The 19128-nt window shown below is 40.7% G+C and overlaps 1 protein-coding gene across 1 annotated transcript in view; it reads right to left on the bottom strand.

The window, feature by feature from the left end:
• TAB2 (TGF-beta activated kinase 1 (MAP3K7) binding protein 2) overlaps positions 1-18922 on the bottom strand; it is a 59445-nt gene extending 40523 nt beyond the window's left edge. The window contains exon 1 of the mRNA XM_026044383.1: positions 18896-18922. The gene's annotated coding sequence lies outside the window, so the exon portion shown is untranslated. The remainder of the gene's footprint in view (positions 1-18895) is intronic.
• Positions 18923-19128: the final 206 nt, after the last annotated feature.

Below are 19128 nucleotides of genomic sequence, written 5' to 3'. Positions count from 1 at the left end.
TCATACACTAGCATGTTATCATAGGTGTATGCAATGAGATGAGGCAAGAATTTTGATGTGCACAAGCATATAGCCAAACACAGTGTCATCTGAACACACACAAGCAGCAACACGCAGCATGTGTTTAAGTAACAAAGTCTTAAGTAACTGTAACAAATTGATGCGCCTCAATTCATCTGCCTTCTCAGAGGTTCTAGAGGAGGTAGCTGAGCTAACAAGCTTGCTGGCACTGGACAGAGGGCCCTTCTCCCAGGCTTACTACAAAGCCCTTTCAGCACCTGCCCTGAAGCTGTGCTCTGCTCCACGCCAACTGCTGCAGGCTGCTTCCCAGGAGGAAGCCTTTAACTGGCTATCACTCCCCAGCAGCCAGCACCTTTTCTCAAGCTCAACTTTACTCATCTTCGTGCTACTCCAGCCTCCTTGAACAGCGGCCTCCTCCCTGCTCCTCCTCGGGCTGGCGGAGCAGGTTGTTGCTGCCACCTACCGGGAGGMGTCTCCTCCTTCTTCCTCCTCCCTGCTGCTCCACCAACACCTCTTCGAGGCAGCACCTCGAGCTAATACAACAGAAAGCATCTCTCTCGGAGGGCTAACTGCAAGTGCGCACTTCTCTAGCAATTACAAGGCCCAGGAGCACAACATGCAATGTTCCTCACATCTAGACGACTCTCACACGGTGCAATGGTCCCAGTAAAGCGAATGAGACAAGAGGGACCTAAGCAGCAAACATTTAAGAGAAGAGTATGGACTCGGGATCTGCGAACCCTCTTAGCAGAAGGGACCTGCTAGATGGGCTAAGCAGCCTCACACGACTTGACTGTATTATTTCCAGACCTRTGAAAGACCAGAACCACTGCAGGACTCTGCAGCCAAGGACCACATAGCACATTACCAGTCAGAAAAAACAACCACTATTGCTATCTTAAATATCTAACTATACAAACACTGCTGACAAAAACACTAAAAAGTTGGTTTCTCAACCCAACCACTTTCACATAATGAAATATTTGATATGGAGATCATATCTTTTATCCAAAGCTGTCAGTGAAACTCCAAAGAGTTATAAGACAAACTCCTCCTTTGTTAGCCATTTTGGAAGTGTCAAGTCTGGCAAGAGAAAATAACATCTCAGCACAAACACAGCTTTTTGTTAACTTCATTAAAACTGGATTTAAGCCACTAAGTTGCAAATGAACTAAAAGACTGAAACGAAGATAGTCTCAAGTGCTAGATACTCCACAAACACTCCCACAGAGCAGGTCGAGCCTGACAACACATCTGCCACTCGCATCACGAAAGCTTCCCCAAATCAAGCCTGGCAAATAACCTAACCCATAGAGAAGTCTAGAAATGCACAAAAGAAACAGTCCTCGGCTTTGCACCAGAAGCACAGCCTTTTTGTCCAGACCCCATTTTAGCACCCAGTAAAAACTCTTCAGAGTACCTAATCGTATAGCTGGGTAATTTTACAATTATAGCTACCAAAAAAAAAAAAAAAAAAAAAAAAAGTAATTTTATAACAATCATACTTGATCCAAAATCAACATTAGCATGAAGCTTACTAGAATTGTTTATAATTCTAGTTTTAAAAATAAGAAACAAACATGAACAAAGAGCTTGTTGTGAAAACCTAAGTGATGCTTGCTTTGCTGAAACACTTCAGAAAAGAAAAGAAAGGAATTCTTACTAATAACATTTCTTCTCTATCCTCTCCATTCTTAACAAACAACAGTTATCTTCTTTAATGGAGCAGATAGTTGTTCAGATGGCATGAATGACCCTAGAATAACTTTTTCTTTTATGCTCTACACCTCCTTTTTCTGAAAATATAGACTCTCAAACTTATTCTATGACATCGCTTTCTAAGCGATGAAATGACTGAAAGACTTTGGAGTCTGTGTGTCAAACACCCAAATTCTCACGTGGTTACTGGAATTCAGAAGATGGGGCTTTGAGAACAGTAAAGGATCATTAAATTCATGTAAAAAACACTAGAGTCAGCAGCAGGGTTGTCTCTGCTGCTTTCTTCCTCTCAAAGTTTCCTCTTTCCTTTACAGACAGTGAACAAAATACACATGCAGAAGTCGGACACCAACACTACAATTACCCTGCATCCATTTCCCCCTCTCTTTACGGGARGCGAAGACCAACACAAGGAAATTCGCTTTCACATTGTAACAGAAGTTACATCTTCTGTAATAATAAAGATGGACAGATGTGGTTTGAAACAGCCCTGTCACTCTCTAGTAAGGAAAAAGGCTGTAAGAGGGTACAATGAAAGAGGAAAGCAGGCAAGGCTTTCCTCATCAGACATCCAGGAAGAGCGTGGAGGAAAGCTCCTGAGGACCAGCCATTAGCAAGAGCTTCGTCACCTCAAACTTTTCTTAGTGCTTAAAGGCTGCTACCACAGGCCTGGGAAAGGTGTGCATCCAAACACATGCCAAGAGGGCCCATAAATTTAAGTCTTAAATGCAATAATGTTGGCTTTTGCTGCTCCCACTGTGTGATTTCTACTTTGTTCAGTGTGAAAATGTGTTTGCGTACATGCTATGTGAATAAACAAAGCTGAAAACAAAACCCCCTCATTTCTTCCATCCAACACAAACAAGCTGCCAGATACTCAGTATTACATAACTGCAGTCTAAAACAGAAGAAAAAACTTGCGGATCATTCAGCTTTGGCAAAGAACAGAGGAAGAAAATCAGAATTGAAATAACAGACACTCGGTTGAAACTGCAGATTTTTGAAGGGGGCAGTGGCGTTAATAACTCCGATGAGTAGAACATTCCCCTAGCCTCCACTCCAGCATTCCTCTGATTTACATTTTATGGATAGGAAACTTATCAAGTACTGCTGAAAAATCCAAGGTCTTCAACACACAAAGTCCAAAGTGCCTGCACAATTTGCTGACTCGGCTCTCCTTGGGAACTGGCAACTGCTCTTCAAAGACATTTTTACCAAGCCCTCTACTTGAACTCCAATCAACTCTAAAACACAAGGCATGAACGTGAGTTAATTCGGAGCTCCTTAATTCCATTAGTTCTCAACATTTCAAATCTCATTTTTGCAGTTGAAGAGGCAATCGAGCTAGGAAAACAGAACTACTTCAGTAGCTACCTGAATAAATCTGTATGTTTTTGATCTGAATTTAGCAGGCAGGAACAAATAAACAACAACCATCACATCTTTTGTTTGTCAAGCAAAGGAAAAAGATCAAATGTAAACCAACGAAGTCATAATTGGGAAAACAGGAACAAACCTCAGAATAGATTCTCAGAGAAGACCTCTGACACTGCTGTAGTCTTGTTTCTCTGACTTGCTATTTGCCAATGAAATATAATACCATAAAATAAAAGTCATTTAAAAAGTAAAGAAAAACTTTGATTCAGAATGCTTATGAAATCAGGATATAATCTTAAAAGAGAAAACAAGTTATTGAAGTCTAATCCAAAACTTGTTCATTACAATTATCTGCTTTCAAGTCTTCTGTGTTTTGGGAGAACCTGGAGAACCTTATTTTGAGTCCAATCTCTTTCCCCTTTCACATGCAACTTTTCTTACTGCTAGAAAGAAGTTTCAATTAAAATACTCTCAGACAAACTTAGAAGGACTCAATACTACTTCAGGTCGAAAAAGTAAACACTATCAGCATATTAATACATCATGCATTATGAAAATCTAATAGGCACAGTTTCAAGAAAAACTAAGAATGGCAAAATGAATTTAAATAAATATAGCATAGATAGCAGCTATATGCTAGATTCTCACATATACATCATAGCAATAGTACTTCAAATACTCATTTTTAATTATTTTTTAAAACTAATTCATCTATCTAATAATACTACACAGTCTCTCTCACACACTGCGTTACCCAAGAGCTGTTCTACCATCTTCTCACTTGATGCCTTTTGTGGTGACAGGACAGTCGATTGTAATCTCTCTTCCTTTCGCATAGCGGTCAACACTTCTTTCTCCAGCACAACACACACACAGGAGGCACCATTACCGAGGCCCTGGCTGATGCTACTGTATGAAGTCCCATACAGTGTGAGAAGAAATTCAGGCACAGCCAGTGAAACTTTGTCATGCACTCTCCAGGATGATGAAGTCTCTCATGAGTAACTCCTATTCTACAGTTATCTGATCAGCTGAGAGTAAGGCAGGTGACAGGAGGCTAATGGCACAGGAAGGAGGAAAAGAAAGAAGAAAAATCTACCCACTCCTTGGAAATAAAATGCCCATTTTCCATGACATAAATTTTCAACTTTCACAATAAAGATAATATCATCTATCACTAGCGGTTAGTAAAAACAGTAAAATGACCGCTTTTGACCRCTATCAGGCACCCGAGCCTTGAAGGAATCAAAAGCTGCACATTCTACTCCTCACAGAAACAGACATGAGAAGAATGAAAGGCCCGATGGAGCTGGACCAGGAGGAAAGGAATTAGGTAACTAATGCAGTTAAGCCTCTATGATCCCAACTTCCTTCCAGTTCCCCAGTTATAGGCCAAATAACTCCAAGGCAACTTTCGCTCAATAACCCTAGAAGACCTAAGCTGAGAGTTATCTCAGTTTCTTTTGAGAGATTTTAGGCTTAATTTGCTTGCAACTCTCAAACTATTCTTCCGCCGTCAAGGAACTCTTACTTCTGGGTTGCTCTGTTTTACCAAATACTCTTCCTACTTCCTCTCAAATTATTTTTTTTAGTTTTCCATAGCTGAGTTGCCGCTGGGCAGTCTGGCATTTGGGTAAACACCTATTCAAACACAGGATCTAGAAGTTACATTTTTAATCTTGGATGTCACTTTTTGCTTACTAACATATCGTTTATTTATCATGTTTCAATGGGAGTAAGGCTAGATACGGCAGCTACCCCTCAGCACACAGCACTTTCAGTGCTACCACTAGCCCTATCCCAGCCACATGTCCCCTCTCCCTCCTGGACTCCGAGAGGACTCGGACACTCATCTCATCCTGCTGCAGTCACTCCAGGGAGCAGCATTGGTACACGAACGTGTCTGTGTGTGCACACAGGCACAGAATCAGCAGGGTCACTTTGCTGCTGCTTTGGCTTGCTCTGTAGCCAGGTGAGTGCCAGTGCCGACACAGGGAAAGTGGCAGAACTCATTTGGACCGATTTACACGTTACACTCCTTGGCTTTCTTGAGGCTAATCTTGGGGGAGGGGAAGAGGCCAGGATATACTTAAGATCAAAACGGGGCTCTGTGATTTTATATTGCTTTGTCACCGGAGTAAGCATTTAGGAAGTAAAACGGCTGCTCCAACTACCTGAGGTAAGTGCCTGGCAGCTGTTACAAAGAAAGAACAATGCAGACTAGCAGGGTTAAGAGGAAAAAGAAGAGAAACACAATTTTTTACAGGAGCAACACAGAAAGGGTTAATGAGGCCAAAATACTTGCTTGAGTTTGAGCAACTGATTAGAAACAGTAGTGATAAAAGGCAACAAGCAAAGTGACAGCAGGTAGAGAAGCCCCAGGAGTCTCATACTAGTATTTCTGAGAGGAAAACTSCAAGCAGGAAAGAAAAATCCTCGGTTATTTAACACAAAAACATAGGAAAGAGTGAAAATGAAAGGGGACTTTCCCGCACAGTCTCTTCTCTAGATGTGGGATTAAGATTCCTGAGGAGGAAGTGGACCCCTAATAGCAAGATGTCTCTGGCTAAGCCTCCGTACTTCTAAGATACAAACTTGAGCACAGTTAGTCTAAGTGGGGCTGTCTTCACTGCCAACCTGTACCAGCAGAAGGTCCTAGGTGACAGGAGACTTCTTTGACACAATAGTTGTCGGGAAAAGGGAGGAAGAAGGGTCGTCATGGAAACCAAGAGTTGCTTTGCTTTCTACTCTGTTATTCCCAAACTAGGGCAAAGTCAAAGACACTGTCACATCACTGAGGAGGAAGCCGARTTTCTATTTATTTTGTGCCAATTTCTTAGTAGTAGGGTACAGAATGAAATAAACTCCACTCACCACAAAGAAAAGTACCAAGACTTTGGTCTTGGTATAGCCACCAACAGAACAGTCACACAGAGAGCTCTGATACTTCTTGTTTTTCCTGCTGCTTTTCCTCATATTTTACACAGAAAGAGGGAAAAGCAACAAACATCTCTAAACAGCTGTTTTTCTGGCTTCCAATTATTTTCCATACCTATCTTCCTATAGGATAAAATAAGGATCTCAGGAACTAAGATCATTTAAATACAGAACAYTTAGAGCTAACTTTCTGTACCTGTCATCCTCTTGCTTTAAGCACTTCCTTGTAAACTATGAGTGAGACAGCAGAGGGAAACACAGAATTAAACTATCATAAAAATGAAAAAGGTCATGACTACACATTCAGCAATATTTTCTATTTCTGAAACAGATATACATACTTTTTACCAGTCATTAAGATGCAAATTTTGTTACTAACTCGTGAATCATTCTAAAAATGAGAGAATTTCCTGCCCCTTCTCATACACACGCTTACTTTCTTATTTGGGTTTTGACTGTCCTCCATGCTTTCTGGATATTATATCACCTTACAGCCCTTAAGGAAGAAATCAGTAGTGCTTACCTTCTATCTTTAAAAAGATGTAAAATTCAAAAGATAAAACACTACTTGTTTTATCTTTACCTACAACCACAATTAAACACCAAAGGTATCAAGCAAGAAACTGTTAGACAATTAAAMCTCATTGTTTAATTTTATTCTTCTAACCACATAACCATAAATTTATTCTTCTAACCAGGTATTTTCAGGAAACTGAGGACAGAGTTGAGATTCCCTGTTTTGTGATAAAAAAATGTTTAACAACTCCATTGGGAGAAAGGCTGCTAGGCTTCATAGTTCTGCACACTTAAACATAAGTTTAATCTGTGTTACAAACACAAGAAAGTCTTATTTTAATAGACAAGTTTTGGAAGAACAGATGAACAATTTCATGTAAAGGATTTGTAACTATTATACTTAACCTCATATTTGAGAGGAATTCAAATTTTCACCCATTCCAATTTTCTAATGCTTTCCCTGCAAAAATACTAAGCTGTGGGTTATGGGCAGGGCTAATTTAAAAATGCAGATGTGGACTTTTCACAGAAGCTGGCAAGAACATAAGTATGAATAAAGCTGTGCTTTAATTTCATGATAAAAGTACAGACTTTTTCCATAAATGAATAGCAAAGTATTATTCCTTCCAATTACAAACAGTTGCATTCTCGCAACAGATTCAGATAGGATGATAAAGCACTGACAATGCATTCTTAAGCTGAGAAGGCACGCAAACCTGCAGTACTAGGTTTCTCCTAAAACAACTTAAAATCCTAGCTAGTCAATCCATACACACCCCAAAACACAACTGAGCCAGAGAAGCTTCGCTGCAAAGGAAAAACGTGAAAGCACTTTTGAAATCAGTGACTTTTGACAGTGTGTAAAGTCACAGTCTCAGGCGACGACTTGCCCTTATCACAGGCAGGCAAACAGCTTGAAGTCGCACAGACAAAGCTGAAATACTATTTTGCTCCAAGATTCCTAAGGACTTCAAACCAAAAAACAACTTTTAACCAGAAAAAGCACAATCCTGTCTATTTTTTTTAGCTAAAATACTTTTCCCAGTGTGAACAGTATTATATTGAGTCAAGTTGCAGGTCTCGGTCCCATTTGCGTTGGCAAGAAGTTTCCTACTCATTGATGGGGAGTGGAAAAAACATTCCACAGAGTTGCCATTGGCTCTACACTGCAGAAACACAAGCTACAGTTTGGCCTGTTCTTTTGGCCAGTTTCAACAGGAAGGAAGCCTGTAGCTCCATCGACTCTGCTAACACCATTAGGTGATACTTTGATTTGAAGATACTCTCCGTCACAGGGAATTTCCTTGCAACTAACATCCACAAAAACTTGAATTTAAAAAAAAAMCATAAAAAATGTTAATTACCAGAAAAAGGTAATGTCAAACTTCAGCATCTAGATAAGGCTCATTTTTAACCAACTGCATTTCTCACAGTATTTTGGATATAGATGAATATCTATATTAAGCTTTATCGCGCACAAGCTGCTTGCTGCCTGTCAGTCCAGAATCTGAACACCCTGACCAAATTGGTAGTTACCCTGCTTTGTTCTAAAGTCCATTCAAAATATGCCATTTAAAGAAAGATAACATCTATACACTAATTCTAATTTACTCGCCTTTAAATGAAGCTTCACATCCATTAACATGGCTGAAGAGCACATTACAGTTTAATAGATTCACCAGTTTCCTGTAATAACCACCAAAGGTTGCAAAAAAACCTCCAACTCTGGTCCAGCTCAAATAATAATCCTTTGTAGTATGATGGTGAAATACAAGTATCTTTACAAAACACCCATTCTGTATCTCATTTTAACCACATCTTTCCTACACTTGACGCCACATCTCTTTTCTAAATCATTATCTCAACCTTCCTCTCCTTCTATAGTTGCTGTTTTGCTTGTCTATTAGCCAGGCTTTCACTGGTTTCAACACAATCAGAATTTCCTACTGCAGTGCAAAAACGGGCTGCTACTGCTAGGGACTTAATAGAAAAGACCTTCCAGTCATTCTTACTGAGAAAGAGAASACCAGGCATCAGATCATCATCATTATTACAGGCATCAGATCTTAAGTCTCACTATTTGTATGCCTGTTTGAAGCATCTGAGATGCCTTAATTATCTCCAGATAACAGGAAAGGCTTGCTCTTAGCATCTTCCACCAATGTAGGCCAGGAGTTAAGACGCCTGGCAGTGTGCCAGAACCCATACATGTGGCTTTTACTAAAGAAGCCAGTTTCGCTAGTTCCTTGTCCTACTTTTTGAAGGGCTAAYTTCTAATGTCCATCTTCTCAATGATTTAGTTGGCAACCCCCTCAGCTGCACTCACAGGCCAGGCGACAAATTCTTGAACTGGAATTACCATTTATCTATCATAACCACCCTCATAAACCTACACCGTCATGAGAGGCTTTCTTCTTTAGCTAGCTTAAAAAACTCTTGGCCTTTCCTCTACTTTGCCATACCTCAGTTGTATAGGAAAAAAAAAATTCTATTAGCTAAATGAGCAAACTGAGAGGAAAGGATGTCAAATCTGTTTGCCAACATCACTTCAGAGCTGTAAATCACCAGCCTCGGTGTGAAGTTATGTGAAAATGCTGAGCTGAACTAGCAGCTGCCCAGCACCAGAAGGAGATGCTCTCCTTCCTGATGAGGACATAATGGAAACAGCAATGAGCTACTTTGGGTTAATTTTCGCCAGTTCATAAACTGAAACAGCTCACAGACAAATGGGGCAAGTTGGCAGAGATGTGGACAGTGAAATGTAGATAGTGAAAGAGGCAGTGAAGTCTTCCATGGCCAGCTATCAGACCAGTTCATATACACAAAACTACCCTGAATGTGTCGCACTGCTTCACACTTCTACCTGCTACTGCACAAACATTCTTTCAGCAGCATCCACAAGCTTGCAAACCAGTCTCCAGGACTTACTTAGATATCCTTGGTAATCAGGATCAGGGTGAAGCTAATCATCTGTTGCAAGTGATACTCAGAGCTGTCAATRGGGCCCATGAAACTGGCCAAATGTCCATTTTCCCAGCTTCTGATTAATCTGGCTTTCCTCACACTAAAGYCCCCAAAGATTTGAAGAGCAGAGGTACTATAGACTTCTGTAAAGAAATACACTTTTGGAATATTATCTCCTGTTTTCACAAAAAAAAGTGTTTTGTCACATGAGCAAAACAAACCAGAGCATAAAAGGATCTGACAATTAGCAGAGTTGGAGCAAGAAATGGAGGAGGTACAAGGTGGGAAAGAGTTTTGCCTTTCAGCAGCAGCCAGCCCTTGCACTACTCCCGCTGCCTAAGGAACGGCACCCTCTGAAACGAGGGCCAACTACTTTTCAGGAACAACTAGTGCAACTTTACGAAGGCAAAAAATAAGGGAACCCTAACATTTCTATTGCTTCAATGACAACCATGAAATACGTATGGTCTACTTCTTCAAAATGTGTGCATGAAAAGCAAAAACAATCAATCCTTCCCTCTCCACTCCCTCCTGGATATAACTATATAGGCATTCATTTTAAGTTTTCAAAAGATTATTTTTTTATCCACGGGGAAATAAAAATACCACATTTTTCTCCCATCCACATTTGCATTCTTCCATTCTTTCCTTTTAAGTCACTGTGCCAAAGCCACTTATATGTGCACTAGGCACAATTCATTTCTGTRCAAATGCTGATAAAGGAGGCAAAGCAAGGACCTATTTTGTACCAAAAAACACTACTCCCTCTAGTGAAGGAAAGTGTTCCAAAATCACACCATTTTGTAGGTATAACTGCATCTATACTAACAATCTTTTAAGGCATACAACTACTTAGTAGAAGGATGAGTCTTTCATGCTTCTGAAACCAATACAACCGCGTTGGCAGCTGTTCACAACTTTGACAAGACACAGATCATCACAGTAATAAAGATAAAAGATTATTACGCTTTTTTTTTCCTCCAAGGTAAGCGCTAGTGGGAGAACTGATGTCTTCCCTTTAGCCTGGAAACCACAGGGGTTTTCAACTCCATGCGGGGAAAAGAAACAAATAATGAGTACTTTTTTCTGAACCTTGCTGGTTGACACATCACCTGCTAGCAACAAGAGGCAGGAGAGAACAGAGGTAGGAGGTTAGTTCTCCCCCACTGTTTACAACTTACTSTCCTTCATCAGACACTGCGGAAAAGGAACCCTGAAGGTACTGTGCTTCCCTTAAGCCTGGGGAAGGAATACCAAAACACACCTCTTGCAGGGGAGTGGGAATTAGCTCTTTATTGTGAATGTATGTGTTACAGGCCTAACTCAGATATAAGAATGTAGGCTACATTACTTAAAACTTGCTGTAATTCAGATTTTATTATATTCATTTCTCTTTACAAAAGTCTAATTCCAACTGAAGTTCTGTCAAATCACAGATACAAGCTATCATACACCTTAACAGACTTGCTAGCTCYGACCAACTTACAGAATCACAGACTGCTTGAGGTTGGAAGGGACCTCTGGAGATCATCTAGTCCAAACCCTCTGCTCCAGCAGGGACACCTGAAGCACRTGGCACATGACTCTGTCCAGCATCTTCAAGGATGGAGACTCCATAACTTCCTCTGGACAACCTGTTCCAGTGCTCAGTCACCCTCACAGTAAAGAAGTTCTTCCTTGTGTTCAGAGAAAACTCCCTGGGTTTCAGTTTGTGCCTGTAGCCCTTCACCCTATYGCTGGGCTGAAGCAAGAACTGCACTGAAAAGAAACTGGCCTCATCCTCTTGACAAGCTCCCTTCAGATACTTATATTCATTGATAAGATCCCCACTTAGCCTTCTCCAGGCTGAGCAACCCCAGCTCTTGCGGTCTTTCCTTATTGGAGAGATGCTCCAGACCCTTCATGATCTTTGTTGTCCCACATGCTGGACTTGCTCTAACACCTCCATCTCTCTTCTCTACTGGGGAATGCAGCACTAGGTACAGTGCTGCAGCTGCAGCCTCWCTAGGGGTAAGAGTGTTTCTGACTCTTCCAGTTGTCCTATCACAGCAGACAATCTGATGGCTTAAACATGATTTCCCCTTTGCAAATCCAGTCTGACTACTCCTGATCACCTTCTTCATATATTTAGAGATGACACTCAAGATCAGCTGTTCCATTATCTTTCCAGGTGCCAAGTTGAGGCTGAGCGCTCGTAGCTCCCTGGGTCCTCCTCCTTGCTCTTTCTGAAGCCTGCAGTGATATTTGTTTTCTTTGAGTCCTCAGGCATCTCTCCTGATCCCTGGGACCTTTCAAAGTTATTTAAGAGTCACCTTGCAACRATGTCCACAACGATGTCCATTCAGCACACACAAATGCATCTCCTCATGGCCAACAGCCTTGCTGATTTCAAGTTTGCCTAAGTGATCTCTAACCCAATACTCCTGCACCAAATAAAAGACCTTTCTCCAGGCTTCCTCCCTATTATCCAGGATCTGAATCCTTCAGCACCAGAGATCCTGCTATATTCAGCAGTGGGCTCACATTTTCCCTAGTCTTCCTTTTGCTTTAACTACATTCCAAGAAGCCTTTCTTGCTGTCTTTGACCTTTCCACCTAGATTAAGCTCCAAGTGGGCCTGTCTGCTTCCACCTTCTACACACTCCCTTGTTCTGGTTGAGTTTTGCCCGGAGCTCCTTGCCCCTCCACGTAGGTCTCCTGCTCCCTTCTTGACTTATCTCTACCCAAAAATACCACCAACGAACAAAGACTAGTGAGGTTCTAACTCATGTAATTCATAATTCTTTTAAGATTAGTCTGAATGATTCATGCAAGTCATGTGTTAAAAACAGCTGAACTACAGCTATTAAAACACTGCAGTAAGCAGAGAATTTTAATTAAGATTAAAATTGCAGTTAAAACTGAATGAAGAACTAAGAAACATAATGTATGTAAGATAACACAAATACTTGGTCTGCTTTTCGTCTAGCCCAATACATGTACCTTGAAAAACATATTTTATTATTCATGAGACTGTAAAACCCCTCTAGAGCTGTCTTATTTAACAAATATTTACACAGTGCCTTGTATAACACAGCCTAACTCAAGTTAAGTTCCCTAGCCAATACCAAAACCTAAACAAAAATAATTTGGTATTGATAAATTTTCAGAGAAAGCAGCTTAAAATATGAGACAAAAGAAACAAACAAAAAAAAAAACCATTTACCAAAGACCAGAGCAATACTTTTTAACAATGACAAAAATAAGGCACTAAACTTTGAGCAGTAGCTTCATAAGACATGAAACACACAATATGTGAATTATATAACAATAATGTGAAGTCTACTGTATTTCTTTTGAGTTAACCTTCTGAAACTGTAAATGTTATGAAAAGATACTGATAAAAACTGATAAACAAATAGATGCATCAACTAATGTGTTGCCAAGAGAAGTAATTTTCATTAGAAACACATTTGTAAAGACTTCAAAGATTTTCCTAAGAAATAGTCCTTAAACTTACTTGGTCTTCGTACAAGTTATCTGTAAGACCTAACAGCAACAAAGCACCTTCTTGCTCAATAAACTTATCTCCTTTGTTTAAGAGCAAAACTTCAATTCTGTTTGCTGCAGCATATTTCATATGGCTGCCAGGGCATTCTCATCCATTTCTCCTAGCACTGTCTAGAAGATAAAGGCATACCATATAAATACTTATTTCAAAATCCAACTAAACACACACATACGCATATAAAGGTACGTGCATATATAATATTTTTACTTGAAAGTGTATCAAAAAATAACCATTTCAGACTTATTAAAAGTAATTTGATATTACCATAGCACATCCTCATGGATAAATCTATTTTGATTTTTTGAATGTAGACCTGGAGCACATTAGATACATCACTGTATGCAAGTGCCCACAGAGGCACGGCTAAATTATACTATAAGCACAAAACACTCAAAATATTTAAATCAAGTTATTTAAAGAAATTCCAAAATAAAATGCAGCTACCCCAAAAAAACCCACTTTGGGCTAAAAATATTTTGAGAAACAAGCATTTCTTATGCAGCTTGAGTGACTGTCCCCTTACCCATTCTGCTACCATAAGTGGTTGGGCAATTACACCTTGAACCTTGTTATTATTACACCTTGTCACGGTGGGCTCAGTTTCACACAGTCACACAAACACATGCAGGCACCATGGAAGAGGCTGTGTACCACCTATCATCTAACAGCCACCTCGCCCTCAGAGTTTCTGCTACTGCACTRGAAATTACACACCCTTACAAGATGATCCTAGCAGCCCAGAAGCCTGCCCAGCCGCTTCAGGCATGTCACTTCGGGGTTCCTGTGTGATTTTCATCTTCTTGAGAACCTWCAGTAACACCATTTCTGTTTAGTAAACGAGAACTGGGAGTTGCTGCTACCATTTTCTGAAAGGAACTGTCCTATGAACAGCAGAACTGATAAAGCCCTATTTCCCATAGATATGCATTCTGTTTCAGCCATGCCTCAATGTCCCAAGTAATCACATTCCAACTCCATCCCAAATGCTTATTATCTTACCCCCTCTTTTCCAAACTCTAGCCAGAATGTACTTAACCTCTCATGTCCTCTAGCTCCTGACTGAAGGAGAGCAGCACACATTGTCACTGAGTAAGAACTAGATGACAAATACGTGGTGGCCAACTGGTCAAAACACAGGTAACCTAAGTTTACTCCAGGTTTTCCCTAAAGAGATCTTTTTATTCAATGAAGCCAACTATTTCAATGAAGTCTGTTAAATATTACTAAACCTCAAGGTCTTTGAGATCTTGGCCATTGTCTAATTTCCTCCTTCCTGAAATGAGCCGAGGAGTTCAAAATTCACTAAGGTACGGGGCTGAAGGAAATAATAATTGCTTGYGATTTTTGTCTTTAAAAAAGCAAATTAAATATGACTATACATACTTACACACAACACAAGTCACTAAGGAATGGGCTAGGGCAACATTTAAATGCTAAAGCAAATTCTCAAAAATAATAATCTGTTAAATTATATAATGCCTTCAATATCCCTATGCTTCTCCAGTAGCCTTTTAATCTTTTTTTTTTTTTTCTTTTTTTTTTTTGTTCGTCAGAGCTGCTTTGTATTAAGTAAAAAGACAGCATAAAGGGAGCTGTGAAAACTGAGAACTCTGGAGTCAGTACTCCGAAGCGCCTGGACAAAACTGAAATTTAATCTTTTCAAAGGCAACTCTATTTCTTCTTAAAAAAAATGATATGGAAAATAGATGCATACCAATATTTTACTCACATGACAACATGACGGAACTTCAACATCACAAGAAATCCTTTTCTGTCTAATTATGTAAGGATTCTTAAAGAAATATTTGCATGTTCTACTTATTCTTTCAGTAACTATTTGAATATAACACCCATTGCCAAACACATTTTAAAGGAGGTGTAAAAATCTCAAAGATAAAAATGCCTCTGTAAGTTTTATGAAAGCTAGCAGCTGCGCAGACAAAAGAGCCTCAAATTAGTGCCTTTAATGAGGGAAAAAGCAGGTGGAACTCTGCCTTCTCCATTGGCAGCCCCAGCAGACCAGCCAGGCAGCAAACATGTAACACAAGATTTCATTAATTCTGGAATAGTCTCAGGATACGTGGATAAACATTCAAACAGTCACTTAAGAAAACTGCAAAAGAATTGAGCATACACAAAAGTTCAGTCCTTTTTTGTTTCTTTTGGTCTTCTACGGTAAATTCAAGAAGTGTAACAATATAATGATGAACATATATGCAGTTCTTTYTTTAATATTTTAGAATTTATGCAAGTAGTAGATGTAGTAGATGTCTTTTTTAAGACATCTATTGTTGTTAGATGTTTCTGAGTTAATGCTCTTCCAAAAACTAATGAGAGAACAAGTTTTATATTCATTCTGAAACACAGATTTTTTAAGTGAAGGAAAAATTATATTACACTCATGGTATAACCAGCATTTGATTGAGTTTTAAACTACCCTCACCCTTGAAGACAGTAAAATTTGATCTTTATCTACACTCAGAACAGAAGAGCTATCCATTTTCCATATTGCTATAAAATTGATTATACACAGAATTCTCTAGTAATATCAATTTCACTCAAGAAAAATCTGTCTCGTGTAATTCTGTGGCCACATGTAATTAACACAGATATAACTTATGGTAACGTGCTAAATATTTTTGTCTAAGTCATGCTGCAAAAAATACCTAAAAGACCTTTAAAAAAGTTAACAGTATCTATGCAAACAGCAACAAGATCTTCAGCGATGTCTTTCATTCAATAACCAAGCTCCAAGATATCATATAGGCAAAACATAGATCACACAACATTTAATTAGGCCAAATAATTTCACTTGGCTGATTGCAACCCCATTTTATTAATTAAAGAACACTGAAATCCAAAGGCAGCAAAATCCAGCTAGAAAGAACTCRATAACCATCTGTATTCTGTTTGGAATATCTTTCTGCATGAACTTACTGGCTAAGTGTATATATCTTAATTTTTTAAAAAATTCTAAATTTTACTAAGAATTGTAATTATTAAATAGATCTGCAAAAACTTGTGTCAGAAATGGAGTTAGTTATCACAGTGATTTTTCTGATAAGTATTCTCACGGGAGGGTCAAACTGAAACAAGCATTATACTGAAACCTCTGATTGCAATTAAGCATTTATCAAAAATCTTATCCAATTGTGAATCTCACTCTCACACTTGCATTTAAATAAGTGGGATATAATCAGTTTGTTAAGCAGTGTTTAGGAAACCTTAAGAGCATCCACCAACATTTTTCCTTCTTGAAATAGAAAGTAAATACTCATCCACTGGAGATAACCTACTATGTAGCCATAATAAACACATAAATAAATACTGGAACCACTGCATACATTAAGGGAAAAAGCTTAACTTTCATTTCAATCATTTAAATATTTGAGTTTTGAGTACAGCTTTAAAAAAAATCCAGTTCTGAATCACTGGAATTTTTGTTCTGTTTCCTGTAAAAGCACCAACAGCAACATCATTCAGCATTCCGCTTGCAGCACTTCAGAAGAGACCAGCCTGATCTCTCAAGTCCTAAATTTACAGTCATTTCATAAACCCTAGGTCATATCTAACCAACTTATTTCTTCCAATGTTTCCAATATATAGTTCATGGTAAGAGAGAGGAACTTGCAAGAGGACGAAGAGCAATCTAGTGCAGTGTTTCAAAGTACTTAGTCTCATACAATAGTTTGCCAAAAGTTAGCAAAAAGTACATACATGTTTACTGAGAATAATCTCTTCAACAGATGACATATATTTCTATGGGGCTTGAAAAGCATAAGTTGGTGTGGCACAAAGTTATCATCTAGGAAGTCAAAGGCCATTACAAAACAACACAGGACCCCAGTCTTCTGAGGCAAGGCCACAGTGAGGAGAAAGAAAATAAAATAATCCATGGCTTTCTTCCATCCTGTCATTGCTGGAAAAGAGAAGGAATTTCTACTGGGATACTATCATAGGAAAATTGTTCCTTTTCAAGAATTCTATTTTTATATCAGCAAATTTCAGGGAAGAGAGATGGACCCTCTGGCTTCTCAAGAGGTTGAAAAGGAAAACGGTGTGCGTTTCACAAAGTCTTTGGAAACCGGTGGAAAGCAGGCAGCAAACACATGGCACAACCCCTGTGCGTAATGATAAAGAAACTTTATCAAACCTCTCTCAGTCATCAAAGTGGGATGACCCAAACTCTAGAGAGTACCTCCTCCCACAATATCTCTTCTTTAGGGTTTTTTTTTTTTTTTTTTTTTTTTTGCACTTGCAGGATCTCCTGTGAAGCAGCACTAGAAAAAACAGACCGTGTTTTTTTCTTAGGTGGAAAATCAGCTCAGTGTTTATTCTGCTATAATGCCATTCAAGGTGACATGTATAGGGATGAGCCTACATTAATGTTATTCGTGTTGTAAATTAACAGCCAAAAATGACTGAAACTTTCATTTAAATAAAAGGGCAGAACTTACTAAAGCTGATGACACGCGGCTCCTTATTTGTCAGCGAAACTTCCCTCTTGCCAAGAGCATACACAAGATTTAAATTCCGGGGTACGACAAAACTCCACTACAATAATCCAGATAAAGGATAACTGAAATACATTCATATAAAATATAAATGCTTGTTTACCTGGTAGATCACTAAACTGAAAAACCACATCTTACTTCAGAAAACCATGGCCAGTCACCAATATAGTACTATTGCAAGTACTRGCAATACTGCTAGGCTAGCAGATTTGATAGCCTGGTACTCTAGGCCATACACTTTTGTAGTGCTTAAACTTATGATGCAAAACAGTCTGACCAGTCTAATGGGACAAGCACAATTAATATGTACCTCACAAGCAGCGAGACAAGGAAGGCTCCCGAGCATTATATACAACACAAATCTCATTGTTCTACTGTTAAAACTTCAGAAATAGTTTTACATTGTCTGTCGAACAACCTGAAAATCAAGACACCCTGAAAAAACACAYACAAAACCTGATTCCTGCTATGTGTGGTTGTTTTTCAACTGTATTTTAAACTTTTCATTTGTGCTTGCTACCCTTAACAAGACCTACAGGTCTTGGGCATAAACCACGGCCTACTGTGCTAGTAGTTGAAGTACAAAGAACATATAGCCCCTGTTCTGAAGGCCTTACAATATCTAASAGGACTTGGCATTTATATTTATTAACATGAGCCTTTCAATGAATGAGACAAAGTACTAGACACCTCTGCAGAGTGTGCCGTGGCCCTACAGAGGGCCAAGGCAGCGAAAAAAGTGAAACCGTATCCATCTACCCTCTTCAAAACCCCTCTTATCAGAAACATTTCAAGAATTTCTCCTCAACAATTAAACCGACTCGAATAATGGAAACTAACGCCCCAAATATACTATATATGGAATGAGACCCAGCCAAGCCCCGCAGAGGCCCCGCACACCGGCGGAACCGGAGAACCCCCCCGCCCCTCGGTGCCTACCGAGCGGTACGAGGCACGCTCGCACCTGCCACCTGCCCGGCCGCCCCGGGCCCCGCGCCCAGCACGAGGGGCCGCTTCCCGGGCCGGCCCGCCCGGTTCTGCCCCCGCTCCCCGCCGCCGCTCGGGCACCTGGCGAGGGAAGGAGGCTCCAGCCGCGGGCGGCCGCCCCGCCGCGCGGCGCCCGGGGGGCCGATGCGCCCCGCGCGGCCCGGGGCAGCGAGCGGGGCCGCGCGCCCCCCGCCTCCTCGCCCCCCGCGCGGCCGGCGGCCTCGGACCCGGCCCGTCCGGGCCTGCGGGCCGCGCCGCCAGGAAACGCGCCGGGAGGTTCCGCTGGGCCCGCCGAGGCGGCTCAGCCTTACCCTGCTGCCGACGCCGCCGCTTCGTCTCCTCCTCCTCCTCCTCTTCCTCGGCCGCCTCCCCCACCACGGCAGCCGCCGCCGCTACCGCCGCCACCAGCGTCGCCGCCGCCTCCGCCCGGCAGGGGGGACCCCGCCGACCCGGCCCGCTCCGCAGCCTCCCGCCGGCGCCGTTCCGCTCGGCTCCACGGGGGGAGGAGGAGGAGGGCGCAGAGAAGGAGGAGGAGGAAGGGAGG

The sequence above is a fragment of the Nothoprocta perdicaria genome, unplaced genomic scaffold, assembly GCF_003342845.1.
Source record: "Nothoprocta perdicaria isolate Ctin4 unplaced genomic scaffold, notPer1 scaffold_36, whole genome shotgun sequence".
NCBI classification, from domain to species: domain Eukaryota; kingdom Metazoa; phylum Chordata; class Aves; order Tinamiformes; family Tinamidae; genus Nothoprocta; species Nothoprocta perdicaria.
This window is presented reverse-complemented; position numbering and strand designations above follow the sequence as displayed.